Source organism: Heliangelus exortis, chromosome 5, assembly GCF_036169615.1.
Source record: "Heliangelus exortis chromosome 5, bHelExo1.hap1, whole genome shotgun sequence".
Lineage (NCBI taxonomy): Eukaryota > Metazoa > Chordata > Aves > Apodiformes > Trochilidae > Heliangelus > Heliangelus exortis.
In genome coordinates, this window is record NC_092426.1 from 22,230,702 (window position 1) to 22,246,469 (window position 15,768).

General features: G+C 41.8%; 1 protein-coding gene across 7 annotated transcripts in view; it reads right to left on the reverse strand.

Annotated features, from left to right (window-relative positions):
- ESRRB (estrogen related receptor beta) overlaps positions 1 to 15,768 on the reverse strand; it is a 124,963-nt gene that overhangs the window by 49,398 nt on the left and 59,797 nt on the right. The window contains exon 1 of one of the 7 annotated variants that reach the window (XM_071745925.1): positions 12,822 to 13,057. The exons of the other annotated variants lie outside the window; for them this stretch is intronic. The gene's annotated coding sequence lies outside the window, so the exon portion shown is untranslated. Of the gene's footprint in view, positions 1 to 12,821; positions 13,058 to 15,768 lie in introns of those variants that run through there. 7 annotated transcript variants of the gene reach the window in all.

A 15,768-nucleotide genomic window follows, 5' to 3' on the forward strand; every position in this document is an offset into this window, starting at 1 on the left:
GAGTTGGGCTGTTGGTGAAGCACAAGAGAAGAACTACATGAGGTCAATGACAGACAAGAAAACTGCTACACAATGAGATACAGCACCTGAATAAGTAGAAAAGGGGAGTACAAGGTAGAGACAATTACACCAGGCTCCTCTCAAGCTAATGAACATCACCAATTTGAGAACAGGTAATACATGGAAACCAGTTTCCTTCTGCACACCTTAAACTGCTGCAACATGCAGGATTATCTTTAGCTACCTATTTAAGATAACCTCAAGGTTCAGTTTTGCTAAGTCCTTAAAACCCCACCTTTGGTGGGTATTTAGCAGATCTGTTACCACACACTGCCTATATTAAGTACCCAGTTGTACCTGACCCAAATTCCAGCTTCAAACCCTAATGACTCGTTCCAAATCCACTTCATTCATCCAGCTTCCAGACTGCTTTCCTTTGACTGACAAAGCAGCTTCCAGACCACTCAAAGACAGCCCTACCTGAGGCCCCATGGTGTCCTGCTTTCTTACTTGCCTTAACCAAGAGATGAGGAGGAGACCATGGCCAACAAACCACTCTTTAGACAGAAAATCATATAGCAGAACATGCCCATCATTTTTTCCCAACACTGTGTAACTTGCACATTCATCTCTCTACATTTAAAAAAAACCAACAAAAACCAAAACACACCAAAAAGCCTTACTCCAAACAAATTCTAAATAGAAATACATTTCATACATTTACATTACCTCCATTGTCCTCCCAAAGTTGAGAATTTAGCTAAATGTAATTATAAAAAAAATAAAACCCACCACAAAAACGTTCCTTTCTCTCATGGGGAATAGTCTATTTCCTCATCACAGGAAGTTATCACTTTTCCTTGATATTATTTTGGGACATAAAAGAAAAAACCACAAGCCTGCAACATCTTCAGCGTCAGTTTCACTTCCTGTCTTTAACATCCCTACAAATGGATGAGTAGAAGCCAACAGACAGACAGAGCAAAGCTGACAGATAGGCAGATAGGCACCCACAAAGAAGCTGTACAGCTGCTTCTACACTTTCATATAGTGCCTTTCTGAGATAGATTTTATTCTGTAGGGCATCTGTGTATAGCAGGTCTGCAAACATATAATAAATTTATTGTGCAAACACACACAAACCCCTTCCTCACACATCCCCTCCCGCATCTCTCCTTTCTTCATTATATGGATGCACCTAGACACCGTTCCAGCAGCTTAGCTATAGAAGCCAAACTATGACTTCATATTTCCAGATCATCACCGTGAGTGTTCAGAGTGTTATAGGAAACATAATGCTCTAAAGCAAAAAACAAACAATAAAAAAAACACTGCCTAACCAAGCTTTATCATTGGCAGTCTGCATCTGCAGTCAACAGCCCTGTATCTACCAGAGCATGAGAAGGAGAAGAACTCATGTGATTTTATGTATGTCTGCACTCTGTCTGATCTTGTATTTAAGAAGTGCTTGTTCTGTGTCCAGAGGTCTGGAACCCTTTGAGATGCCACTAGGAGGGGGGCTGCCCTCTTCAAAGAAGGGACCTAAAAAGAAGCAAGTTTCATGAACCAACAGCCCGGAGTGACCCAGCCCCACCCACCCTGCCGGCATGTCCTCCCTGCTGCGCTTGTTCCTTTTGCCCTTGGAATGCTATCACTTATTATCACGCTGACTTCTCCAGATGGGGCATTTTGGCTATTGATCTGATAAATAAACAGCCTGCTCGTTCGATCAAAATGTTATTTTGCATTTCAATTACTGTTCACTAATGCAACCTTCATCCCGCCAAGAGCGCTGCTGGCAATGACACTCGACCTGGCACAGGCATTTGCAAGCAAATTCGGCAGCGCCTGCTGCAAGCACCTAACGGGATTACCAACCTCCATTAGATGCATAGAAAGAGGAGATGGATAGACACTACTGGGCTGAGGGGAACAGATATGTGGGGAACAGACAGTCAGCAGCTTGGACGATGGGTAAAGATAACCCAGAAACACAAATCCACTTATAGCACAGCTTTGTCAAATATTTTGACAGTGGGAGGTCTTGGAAACTAGGCATTCACACCAGTGGACAACCCTGACAGCTCACAGAAGATAGAGTGAGCTCACTGTGTGTCAGCCATGCAAGAGTTCAGAGCAATGGGAAATGGAAATCAATGTCTGGTGAGAAGAGAGCACTGAGTACTGCAACCCATCAGGGCAAACAGGGTCACTTCTAAAGCAAATTCTGCAGCCTTAGGCCACTGGAGTTCAGCAGGCCTTAGAGTTGGATGCAGGATGCTCTGTGTAAACCTGAAGGGGGGAAACCCTCTTAGTTCTTCCAGGATTCTTCAGTATAGGAGGACATGTGAGAACCTTTGGAGAATCTGGTGGTGGCACAGAGAGAAAGGGGCATGCAGCGGTGTCTGTAAGAGATGGATCTTTGCAGGTGTTGGTGTCTATTGATTCAGCAGGCTGTTTACATTCCAAATCCCCAAACTGGTTACACTCAAGCCCTGTCTACAATGTGAAACACTGTACAAATAGCAAGTCCATGAGTGGCCACTAGCAGTGTGGTCAGGCATGACCACATAGTTAAGAGACAGTTTCTAGTCTCAAGCTCTTCTGGTCATGTGATGTACTTCACTGGGTAACTTCTTTTGCTCTGGACTCCTAATGCATGATGCAGAATGCACTTTGGGCCTTTTTTTTTTTTTTTTTTTTTTCCCTTCCTAGATTCCTCAATGCAATGTAATATGTATCAACAATATTACAACCAAGTTACCAATGCATGTAAACAATTATCAGTGCTTTCATCACCCCCTGCATAGTGTGTCTGTGGGAGGGCATTTTACTTAGCTCCCAAGTGACAAGACAATATGAACAGTCAGGAAAACACATTTATCCTAATTTCCAGAGATCCTTTTACCAGGCCTGAACAAATTTTTCCCATTGCATTTCCAGACAGCATCCAGACTGAAACTGCCAGTCATCCATGAGTTAAAAATAAACAAACCCAAGTAACACCCCGACATTATATAAATGAAATGCTAAGTATAACACTCTGAATGAGATCAATGTGATGCATAAAGACAGAATCTATAATTCAACACACTCACACTTCATCTGCTTTGTGTGCCCAGCCTCCCAGTTCCCTCTGCCCTTGGCAAACTATTTTTGTGTCCAATGCCCACCACCCTCTGGCTTGGTCTACGCTGTAGACCTTTCTCTTCCAAATCTGTCCCTGTGCCCATCCTTTCTTTGAGCCCACACTTGGGAGCAGAGTTTCTGGGAACCATTCTACACTTAGATCACACCCCTCCCCAGCCATTGGGTATCTGTGCCCCAAGCACACTCTAAGAATCCAGATACATGTTATGACACCTGGTCACTGGCTCTGTGTGTATGACATAGAGCAGTGAAGTTCACTGTATAGAGCCCTTAAAATGCAGCCAAAATGTCTTCAAATCTAATTCCAGCCTCAACACTGATCTTCTCAGAAACTCCATTAAGTCATTGCCACTCTCCAAGACACTGCTTCCCCAGCTGAAAAGCAGAAATATGGTCTTGAATGACATACCTCTTAGGAACCTCATAGAATTAATCAGAAACTATGAGTCAAAGAATGGAGTGTGCAAATGAGTGTGCTAAACAGAACTATGAACAGATAAGACCCGTGCTCACATGATGGCCTCCACTCAAGATTGTCAGGAGAATTTAAATCTTTCTTCAACACTGCAGCTCAGAGATTTGCCAGTGTAAGTAGTGTGAGTAGTTGGTGTTTTCCTGCATGCAATCTAGCCAGCAGAGTAAAGCACTGGCTTCACAAGTCTGTCTGTATTATACAGACCAATTCTGATCTCCTGCATCTGACTGTACTTTAAGCCCAGTCCCCTGTGACCCAGTCTATTATCTCTAATAGTCCCTAATCTTATTTTCCATCTCCTCAGGTGCTGTTTCACAAACCAACTGCCTCTTGACTACATCACCAAATAATCCATTTTTCCCATTCTCCTTTGTAGTTACACTTTATCAGACATTTTTCATCAAAAATTATTTTTAAAAAATATTATGTTTCATTACAGAAATAAATCAATTTTGGCTATGTTTGTAGTTTAAGATATCCAAAATAACTCTCAAGAAAACAAGATGTTTAGTTTTGCTTGGTTCCTAGGAACTTTGGTTAGCATGTCACGTGCTTTCTCATGTGTTCTTGGACTGGCCAAGCCTGCCTTGTTTCAAGAACATAATGTAACAAAATATTGGAAGTTTCATCAAAATAAACTACATTGGACTTTCCACTCTGCTTAAAATTTCAGGTTGCAGAGTTGGAATGAAATCAAATTCTGAAACAAAAAAATATTCCGTGAAACAAGGTTCTAATTTTAATGTACTGAAAGAATGTACTCCATGCGTCTTTCACACAGGCCTCTGCTCGTCCTTCACTCAGCAAGTCTCATTTCTCTATTTATATGCATGCAGAAATGTGTATGTGTTAATGTCCACAGAAACATTTTGATACTGCATGCTATCTTCTTTAGCTAGTTAGCACAGAGAGATACTGGCAAAAAAACCCTCAATCTAAATAATCAGAAAAGCTGGAACTTTATATAACGTTCTGGAAGTTCAAGAGTACCATCAAAGCTGTGCCATCAACTCATAAAAAAAAAAAAAATGGTCATTTTATATTATTCAGTCCTTTTACATTGTAGGGATTAAGCATGTGTCAAGGAGTATCTTGCAGCCTAAAATCATTACGTCTGTTTTGAAAGCTGAGTGCTGCTGAAGAAATCAGCTCTGCTTTTCCATCTAGTACCATTTAAAGTTTACCTCATTTTTTCTGCATCACAATGAAATCACTGCTGGCATGTGATCAGAAGCTCAGAAAAGTTGGCTCCCTATCAGCTTACAAAAATTGACCTGGACATTTTATCCACTTTGATGAGAGCTTGAATGAACTTCTTTCTCATTCACTCATGGATAGAAATGCTACTTCTTAGCACTTCTATGAGCCACAAAACAATACTTCATTTTTGAAGCTGCTAAGGAAAAATTGCTGGAATTAAGTACAAATATCTTACCTGCTACCTGATCCCTATCCAGCATTTGCAGCTACAGTGGAAATACATCACAAGTAATTGGGACAGGATCTTATCTCTTCATCTAAGCCTTGATTCAACTACTATTGAAATTAAATAGTGATTTCTATTGATCTGAACGGGAACTGGACCTCAGGATCTGAAGAGATATCTGAATGTTGAACATTGCAGGTAACCCATGCCCTTCATTGGATTTCTGGAGACTTGTCTTAAACCACTTTTATTTCAAGTGTTCCTTGGAAGGAAAGCCAGATGAACAAATCTTTCCCTGTAGAGGGCTTTCTCAGAAATTCCCCCTTACACTAATAAACACCAGCCTCCTGCCAGTCACATTGCACAGATTGATGGTCCTACCCAACCACTGCAAATCAACTGCTCCATCTCCAGGTGACATTCGCTGGCCTGAGAATCCCTTGGAAACCACTTTGCTGCCAGCTGTGACAGGCTTCTCCACTTCAGTCCGGAGGGAAAATTCAACAACAGGCTCCCTAAAAAGATCTATTAGAGATTCATTGTTTCCTTGGTAGATAAGTAGATCCTACGCAGATAAACAATCCAAGCTCTAGCTACCTCTGACAAGTATTCTGCTTGCAAAAAGGAGGTAAATTCTATTCATATTCAAGCAATTTTATCACTTCCCACCTGCTCAACCTGGAAATAATAGTATTCCCAAAACAGGATAAATTTAAGGAACTCAAGATGCAAATGAAAACAGCTACAAGTAGGAAAACCATCTCCCATGCTGCACCAACCACCTCCACAGAGAGAATTCCAGTCCACAGGATTTACAGCAGCAGCTCTGTAGGATCACTGCTCAGCCCAGCTGCACTGAACTGCTGTTCTGATTTCCTGAGGTACTGGCTGCAATGATGCTCACCACTTGGCATTAGTAGCAAATCTGGTACAAACAAGACTGAATCAGCAAGGGAGCCACACACACACTGGATTGCAGTGCTAGGAGAGGTTGTTCCTGACAGTGCACAAAGCTGGTGCAAAAATGGTCAGCGTTAATTTTCCTATTTTGGGGGGGCATCATTTAGTTGATGTGTAAGTTCCTGACAAATCTGCAAATGCTTTAAAGGTCCTCTGGCCCTGAAGTACTGCTGGATAGCATTTCAGGCCAGAAGTTACTGAGAGAGTCTTTCGGTATGCTCAGTCCAAATATTAAAAGGAAACTGTCACATTTGGTACAGAAAAAGCCTCACACAAGTACAACACAGATCCCTTCAAACTCACTCATGTCATGAAACCCTGTGGGAGGGATACACAAGCAGTCAGACATAAGACAAGGTTGTAAATATAAAACAAATGTCCTGAAAAGCTATAGTCTTTGATCAGTTTGGAAGACTAAAACAAAGACTTAAGTTTTTTCATCCACCTTCAACCCTGAACAGTGGAAAACATAACTGTTAAGCAAAAGCACTGGCTTGCAAAACAGACACTTTATTCTGGGTTTGTGGACCTCCATCACTACAGATGAATGAATTTTGGTCACATATGGTTAAAAATTAGCAAGAAAGAGCATTAAAAAAGACACTCTGCATTACAACCCCCCACTTTACATTGTCCCTGGAGAAGCTGGAGCTGAAATAGCAGTAGGCAAAGAAGGGGAGTTATGGACTCTGGTAGATCCCATCAGAGCAGTGTTTATTTTAATCAATCAACTGAAAAAATAGCAGCTGAGAGTAATTATTAATAATCAAGTAAAATTGGATTATTTCTCTGTACTGCAGTGTTGTCTGGATGGGGAGGCCACCATAGACACAAAGTTCATCAGAGCTAGCTACTGGAATAAAATTGCTGACCTCAGCAGTTCATCAGAGAAGGTGGAAAAAGGAACCTTAAGTAAGCGTGTTGCATACTATCTGCAGAGCATGAAGGCTAACAGAAATAATGATTGAAAGGTAGCTGAGCTTAGGCATCTGGAACAAGTCATAAATCCAGTTGTGTATCCAAATGAGAGAAGTAAGACTTACTGCCAAAGCCTTCCATTTCTGTTTTTCTGACTTCTCCTTCTTGACACTATATCAAGCTCCCTCTCCCAAAATGCATTGCTTGAGAGGAAGTGGCTTAGATTTTCTGTGAATACGTTGAGCTCTCTGTGCAGCTGTGGCCTTGTCTCATTTTATACTTAAGCAATGAAATGGAAACATGTGTCATAAAGGACACTATACTGAACATTTTGCAGTATACTCAATTCAGAAAATTTGATACCACTCTTCCTAAAACAACTATAACATGGTATTGCACAGAGATGGTCATATTCTCAATCACAAATACTGAATTGCAACTACAAAACAAGTACTTTTACTGCAAAAACAATGAATCAGTTGGTAAACATGTAGGTGCAACTATATTAATCATTTGTGTCCACGAATACCTTATCTATGCAATCACACCTGCATCTTATAAGTGCTTTGCAAACACAATTTAGGAACCTCCACTTGAAAATACAAGTCATACATGATATTAATGGCCAAACTGGATATAAATCAATAAAGCTCAGTTGCAATAAATGGAATTTACAAAATGTAGCCAGCAAGTCCTAGAACACTACACTCACTCCATGCAAGAGGAAATACTAGCCAGCTGCAAGAGTATACAATACTGCTACTGAAGGAGGCAGAACTTGAAGTTTCCTAACATGTGTGCAAGACCTCAGCCATAAAACTGAATTAACATAGAAAAAATTTTGTGTTTAACAGCTTACTAATTACCTTTCCAAATTAAGTATTTACTTCTGCCTTGAGTATTTCCATAGCACTCAACAGAATCTAAGAGAAGTTACAGCCTGTTTACTTCAACAATTTCTTAAATTAAAATAATCCTTTATTTAAAAGGGGATAGTGGGAATCAGGAGTTTCTCTCCCCACTGCCCCCTGCCCTGGCCCTGTGACTGTTGATTCAGACAGCATGATGCACAACCCCAAATACCTATGACACAGGAATAAGGGATCTGAAAAGAGAAGATACAAAAATATATAAAGACAGAAGGTATAAAGCAGGCAGTGGATGTACATAGCTACTCTGCTAAGTCTAACAATCCCCAGGGTAGATTTTTACATATCTCCTGCAGCAAAACACTGCTTTCACTGTCCCACTGCAAACACCAGCTGTGCTGTTCTGTTTATTTCTTTCTAACACTTTTTTTCCTATTTCACAAAGTAAGGAGGAAAGAAGGAGACACGTGTGGTTTAATAATTTACTTTGAGCTGTATCAGTCCTAAAAAGTTTTATTGGTGCAGATCACCTACCAGGGCAAAAGCACACTACTGCTTCTGCAATGATAGTGTCTGCTCTAGGCACTGGCCCACGGAGCAGGATGAAGGAATGAGAAGAACCAGTTCTGGATAAACAGCACCTCAAGTTCTCTCTTGTGTGGGAAGAAAGGGTTAAATCTGCTTTGATGTTCACTTTGCTCTCCATGTTTTGTGCAAGGCCATCAGTCAGTCAGTCAATCAATCAATCAATCAATCAATCTATCTTCTCTCTCTTCCCCCCCCCACCCCCATCACCCCTCCACACCCCCCCTGAGGAACCACTGCAGGAATATCATGCCCAAGATCTTGTTTAAATCCACGACTCTTCTCTGTCAGGTCAATTCTTCTCATCCTCCCCCATTCTCTCCCCATCCCAAGACATCCCTCCCCCTCTCCCCAAAAAGGGGCCTTCTGAGCTCGTTTTGCTAATGTATTCTCAAACCAAATTAGGGGCTCTGACTCTCAGTGAAGTTCGTGAGTTAGTTGCTGCGATGCACTGAATTAAAGATACCATCTTGGACTCAAATCAGATTAGAGCCCACACACACACATGCAAAAGCCCACTTTCTAATCAATTTTACAAAGGGCCTTCAGCAGAGATACACTAATGGTATTGAGCTAAGATCTTTAAACTAAGTCTGCAAGAAGTCTGCGGAGATAAAATGCACACTGTATTAAAGAGAAAGCTCTTCACTGTGCCCTTCCCACCAAGAACCCTATGCACATTGGAAGAGCACCTCAAAGCACAAAATATGTCACCTGAGCTGTTCCCTCCTGTCCTCCTCTCTTACCTTTTTCCTTCAGACCTTTAAGGCCTTTCTTTCATTTGCTTCCAGTCAAGCTGCACACTGAGCAGAGGAGAAAGGGGAGCTACAGAGTCCTGGTACTTGTTAGGAATTAGACATAGTGAGAACATGTGAACCTTTTTAGGCTTGTCCCAGGAATCTATAAGAAAGGGGCAAGGTGGATCCGTAGATCAGATTAAAGGGGATGCTGAAACACAAGTGCCCTGCATATACACACAAGATGCTAGGCACTGCTCTCATGCTTGGGTACATGTAACTGGGTCCTACAGCAAAACCTGAAATTCCTCTTTAGCTATAGGGAAATACACTACTTAGATCCTCAAAATTTCTCAGATGATCATAATGTTCTTCATTTCTGAAACTCGGGTTTGAAAACTGACTTGTGACATTCCACATATGTAGCAAACTCCCCTGAAAATCCTGACAAAAAATATGTTACAAATTAAGTTTATCTGACCAGCAACTAGCTAAGATACACACAAGCCTAATGATGCACTGGAAGAAACCACCTGAACTTTCCCAGGACCAGCCTCCAGGGAGGTAGCCTTCTCCTTGGTTTTTAGACAAGTGAGCTCCTAGAGCTTGAAAGTGACCTGCAGCAGAGGAACCCCTAACTAGATCTTTTAAGGGGCTGCAGCAACAACTTTCCAGGAACTTGAGCGCAGCTCACAGTTAGCACAGAACAGAGAACATTATAGGTGCCTTTTCAGTGCAGAGCTGCAGCATGCAGAGACCACAACTCCCAGCCTTCTACACCTCTCGCATCTGAGTGGCTCAAAGTAAAACCTGCAGTATGTATGTGCTATTCCTCTATATTTAGTGCGTATGTGCATGCTGGATGTATCCAAAGGCTGTATGAAACCAGCAAGTGCTCTTCTGATCACAGCTACCACTCTGCCATCGTTCACTTTTTCACTACCTTTTTCCTAAAGAAAGTAAAGGGACCTTGGCAAGAGAGCTGTGGCAGATATAGAGTCTGACTGCCCTACACAGAAGTCTTACTGAGCAAAACCTCTCAGACCTCAGATGGGCTCCCCATTCCCCAAGACACCTTCGGGCCTCACACCACTGTAGAGTTTTGCAATGTTCATGTGCTGAGGATGATGCCAGGGTTCAATGCAATTAACCTTTCCAGCCTAATGAAATGGCTTTATTGGCTGCAGTGGCAGCAAGGAGCCCCTTGACTCTGGCAGGCTCCTGAGTATGGGTTATCAAGGTTGCAGAGCATTACTGCTCCACTTCTACTTGCAAGCTGCAGCTAATCAATGCCAGACCTGAAAGAAGTAGGCAATGCCAGTCCCAGCATCATACTCCAACATCGTATTGATCCCTGGGAGGAGAGGGGACTTGGGCCTATGCCCATTCATCAGCGGTGTCATAGACAGCATTCTTCCAGGAAAGTACCCCTGGCAGCAGAAGCACACAGCTGGAAAGGGAAAATTCCTCAGATGTGAAAGCATGCAGGGTACACCAAGGGTGATACAAAGGCCGAAAACTGACCTGTGGCTTAGGAAGAACCAGACCTGGGATGATGTCTTAGGTTTCTATGCTGTTTTATTTTACTTTGTTGGAATAAGACTGGCACAACAGCCCTCCCAGGGGTGGGTGACAACTGCTGAGGGATGGCAATTTTGAGTCACTTTCCTCCTTTGTAGCTGTTGAGCTTTGGGAAGTGGTGGTGGTGGGGAAGGGCGGGGCTGCAAAACTGGTATTACATGATAAGGCCCCAGACATGCACTGCATGTGAAGGGAGGGAGAAAGCAACAGCTATACGTCTCCCACACCAAGCTGTCCTGTCAATACATCCAAGGGGATTTCAGTCTTGGAGTTCTGGAGAAGTACAAACCTGACCCACATTTGCTCGTGACTTGAACAATTTCTGTTGAGATTTGCCCTGCAGTTGATCCCAATTTCAAAAGTGCCACAGAGGTGGCACAGGTACACAAAATTCCAGAATATAAATTACTCCCTTGAAAAATTATTAAAATGGTTTTAAAATCAGGAAATTTTGCAAATAAAAAACATAGTTTTCTGCATGTGTTTCAGTTTTCTGGGTAACTTGCATGTTCTCAAGCCATGGTATCAAACTTCCTTCTGTGATGCTGAGGATAAAAAAATCCTATTAAGAAACAAAACCATAACAACTGCATCACTTCAAAACAGGAGCCTCTTATCAAATATTGCAAGACTGCAGATGCCTCCTTTATCCATCTTTGTTGCTTTTCTTCTTTCAATAAACCTTGCTTTTGCTTGCACTGCTTAGCATTGTTATTTTCACACATCTTCTTATTCTCTTTTAGAAATTATTTTTCAAATAGCCAGTGTAGTTTTCAAAGGCAGATCTGGCTCAGGCTTCAAAAATCACATAACCCCAGACAGAAGTGTTTTCAATGTTCCAGTGTAAAGGTACACATTCAGGACTCAGGTCCATGTCCTACATGAAACTCCAGTTCCTTTTCATATACTAACTCACTGAAAAGTAAAGGGAAGAAGAGCTACAAACCATCTGGCCTTAGGAGCTCTGAGGTGTGCTGTCCATGTGTAACCTCTCACTGGAAGACTTTCTTCCTTTGTGTATAGCATACAATTCCTACAGAACCTCAGTATTCAAAGACAGTGGAATAGGAAACAGAACATGCATATGGAAAACACATCACAAAATTTAATTCTTGTTAACATCTTGAACAATGCTGGGCTACACACATTCTGCTTGACATCCAGCAAGATCTGTTGGACCCTGCCATGATACAAGATGACAGTCTTTGGATGGAAATCACTGAGGTTTTCTTCACTTCTGGCTATAGGAAAAAGGAGCTAAAGAAACCTTCACCTCTGCATGCTAAAGGACAAAAGGTGTTCTCATACCTGGCATCTTCAGTAATGTCTCAGGACAAGAAGAGCAGTTTCCCCCACTATGATAAGAGAAACAGACTGTCAAATTTTAGCTCTAGTAGATATTTCAGGATGCCTGGAACTGAATCCAACACAGGGAAAAGGATCTCCTACAACCCCAGCCAAAGCACTTCATAAATTGAATGCTGCACTTCAGAATCAGTTCTGCATAGTCCTACTTCCCTGGAAAATTGAGGAAAGGCTGCTTAATGGCAGCGCCCTGTCACAATAAAGACAAGTGCTGCTGGTGGTGGCAGTTTCCAGACAGGTTAAGATGCAATGTTATTGCTGAAAGGACACCTTTAGGTGGTGAAGGGGGGAACAAGGAAGTAACCTTTCTGTTGCAGATACCACCAAACTTTTCTTGGTTTCAACAGAACCATACAGTTGCAAAGTGTATCAAACAGATAGATAGTGAACAACACTGTTTGAAGACTCCCAGCACAGATACTTCCAGTGTTCACCATCCACAGGACACCTTTTCTGGTGCCAGCACCAGAAAAGTTTCCTTACCTCTACAGAGCCTTTGGCCAGTCAGGTCCCAAATTTCAGGTGTAAAGGGTGCTCACGGAAGTATCTGAGTCCCCAGCTCTGGAGATGTTTAAAAGACACGTAGATGTCATCCTTAGGATTTAGTGGTGGACTTGGCACTGCTAGTTTAATGGTTAGACTTGCTCTTAAAGATCTTTTCCAACCCAAACAATTCTATCATTCTATTCTTAGGGCAGACACTCCAGGTGAGTTTCTTAACGTAACAGAAGACTAACTGGATTCACTCTATTTACCTGAGATAGGTGCCCAGCCTTGACTCGTGTGGTCATTCTTGCAGACAGCAGTCAAGCTGGGAGTTGTCTTCAGTGAGGGCCCAGATTTTCATGCTACAAGCACAGGAACTATTTCCACTGAGCAAAGGGCACAAGAACAGTTTTCATCCATATGACTCCCAAATGACACAAGGAAAAGGAAACAGACACACAGCTCTGAGAATTTTGAAGCTTCACTGAACAGGTTGCTCAGAGAGGTGGTATATACCCCGTCTCCCTAGAAACATTCAAGGTCAGATTGGACAGGCTCTGAGAAACCTGATATAGCTGAAAATGTCCCTGCTCACTGCAGGGGGGTTGGGCTAGATGACCTTTAAAGGTCCCTTCCAACCCAATCTACTCTATGATTCTATGATTGTCTATACTGCAAAACTGCCCAGGAGATAAACCTGAAGAGTAGCTTTGCCCTACTTACTGACCTGGGAACTCATTAACCCATCAATATTGCCCTTCTTCAAGTTACAAAGCTCCTCAGAATAGCAGAGGCACATAGCATTCACATCGGTAGAATTCAAAAGCTTTAACTCGGGCAGTCTGGGGCAAAGCAACACCCTAGATGAGGAGGAATCAGCTATTTAAAAGCATGTGATGGAGTCCTAGGAAGCCCTGGATTTCACTAAGGAGATAGAACCAGTCCAGAAGTATAGGAGAACTATGGGAGATTGGGTAGAAGTGAAATTAACTCTCTGAAGACTTCAAAAGGTGGCAGAAAAGAAAAATAGAAAAATAGGTACCAGTAAACCAAAGGCACTCTGGATCAGACTGCTGCAGATCTGCCTAAAAAGGAGATGATCAACAAGTAAGCAGGAGGAGGAAGAAAAACACTTTGTCCTGTATGACTTTGGCACAAAGCATGAATAGAAGCAGGGCACAGACAGCATGATATAGATGCTGCCAGGGCAAAAAGGTCTCTGAAATTAGCACTTGCGCACACAAATGCAATACACAGAGAGCTCCTCTCAAAGTAGGATAGTATCCAGAACTATAAAATGTGCTTATTTCCAACATCTGAGTATGCAAATCAGAACTGCCATGCATAATCTAAATTTATATATACACATACTGGAACATGCCTGAAAAAGAGGCAAAGTCATCTTTGCCATTCAGCCAAAAAGTCTGTGTCAAGGCAGTACTGATGCATAGCACAACACACAAGCTTTCATCTGCCTATAGAAATTCAAACTAAAGGGCCCAGCACATGGCTACCATTTTTAGGAACTTCTTGCCCACCAGAGCAAAAATGGAGAACAATAGTATCTGTGGGATGGTGACTGGAACAGGGCAGGTTGTTTTATTAAAGTCTGTATTCTCATTACTAAAGCACTTTACAAACCCAAACTGTTAGGTAGTGTACTAAACATTCAAGGTCTGTCTTCATTCATAAGAACTTGCATTCCAGAGACAGACTAAAAGAAGGAAAATGTTTTGATGCACGGTTTACAAGTAGAGAATAAGAAATTTGAAGTGTTTGCTCAGCTTGCCTAGGGAGGTTATAGAAGAGATGAGAACTGGCCTTCAATCCTGATGCCATCTTCAGAGCATCTCTAGAGCATCTTTAGAGCTTCCTTAAGAAACAGTGGAAAAGCAGCTTAATCACAGGAGTTACTTTGCATGCTTCCAAAAACTATGGATGTACCTAGTTTATTGGTAAGGAGATAGTACCACAGGTAAAACAATCTCTTTAATAAAAACCAACAAAAGCAAAAACACCATTCACAGCTGCTAGTTTTCAATTGGCTCCAAAATTTATAGTACATTTTAAGGATATTTTAACAGATTTCAGGATTTTTCTTCCTTCATGATCTATGTTTGCTTTGGTTTTGTTTCATTCATTTTAAGAGAAAGTTCACTTTCTCTCAGAAATAACAACTATGAAAGTGACAACTCCATTTTGTTTCAGCAGAGCTAGGAAAAAATTTATCAGTCATGTTCTCAAGTTAAAATTTTAACACTTCCTTGGAAAAAAAAAAAAAAAAAGAAAGTCTTAAAGATAATCCCCACTCAATGGGAATACAAACGAGACAGCAGAAGGGAATCCTGGAGAGAAGAAACATCCACTTCAGTGCATGAAGGAGAAGGAAGGAAACAGGGACAGATTCCCTCTGTCAGGTCAGAAAGCATTAACACTGTGTTCTTTGAGCACCACAGCTAGGGTTTGGGGAGTCTGTGCTGCCATCTTCAGGGATGCTCTCATCTTTCTGTGACCCAAAAAACTCAAATGAAAACAAAAAGGGGAGAATTTCCATAAAAAATAAGAAGGAGGAAAAGGAGCTATCAGCTCTGTTCTTTTCCTTCCAAGACTGCTGGTTGCCTTGATTACCTCATGGAGAGCCACAGAAATTAAACCTGGGAAAACTAAATAAATCCTGCCTAGTCCATGTGCATCCCCAAGCTACAGTAAAGCTAACTAATCACTGGTGTTTAGCCCTGTCTGATTTCTTTCTCCTTTTCTATCCAGAGTGAGATCAGGTGATTATTCACTGAGCTTTGACAGCAGATGCTCAGTCGATGCTAACTAACCATCTCCTTTACAAAGCAATTTCAAAGAGGCAGAGTAAGAGACCCTGACCCCTTCCCACAGGGCTGAATTAAAATGAAACAGTTAATTGTGTGCCCACAGGGTTCTCAAAGCCCTGTTTTGCAAGAACAAATCACAGATATTCCAAAAACTCATGTCTATGCTATTCTTCCTCGGACAAAACAGCAAGATTTAAGGTAATATCACATTTGAGATGCTGTGGGGATATGTGTTGCTTTACAAAGGTAAATTGAAGAGGACAAACCAGATTCTCCTTGTTTCTGACCTAGCGGACACGTGCATATTTCAAATCATTCTGAAGTGCCTTTTGATGTGTGCAGCTCATGCTTTTTTCGCTACAACCTACTCCACATTCCTGTGAATTCTTTG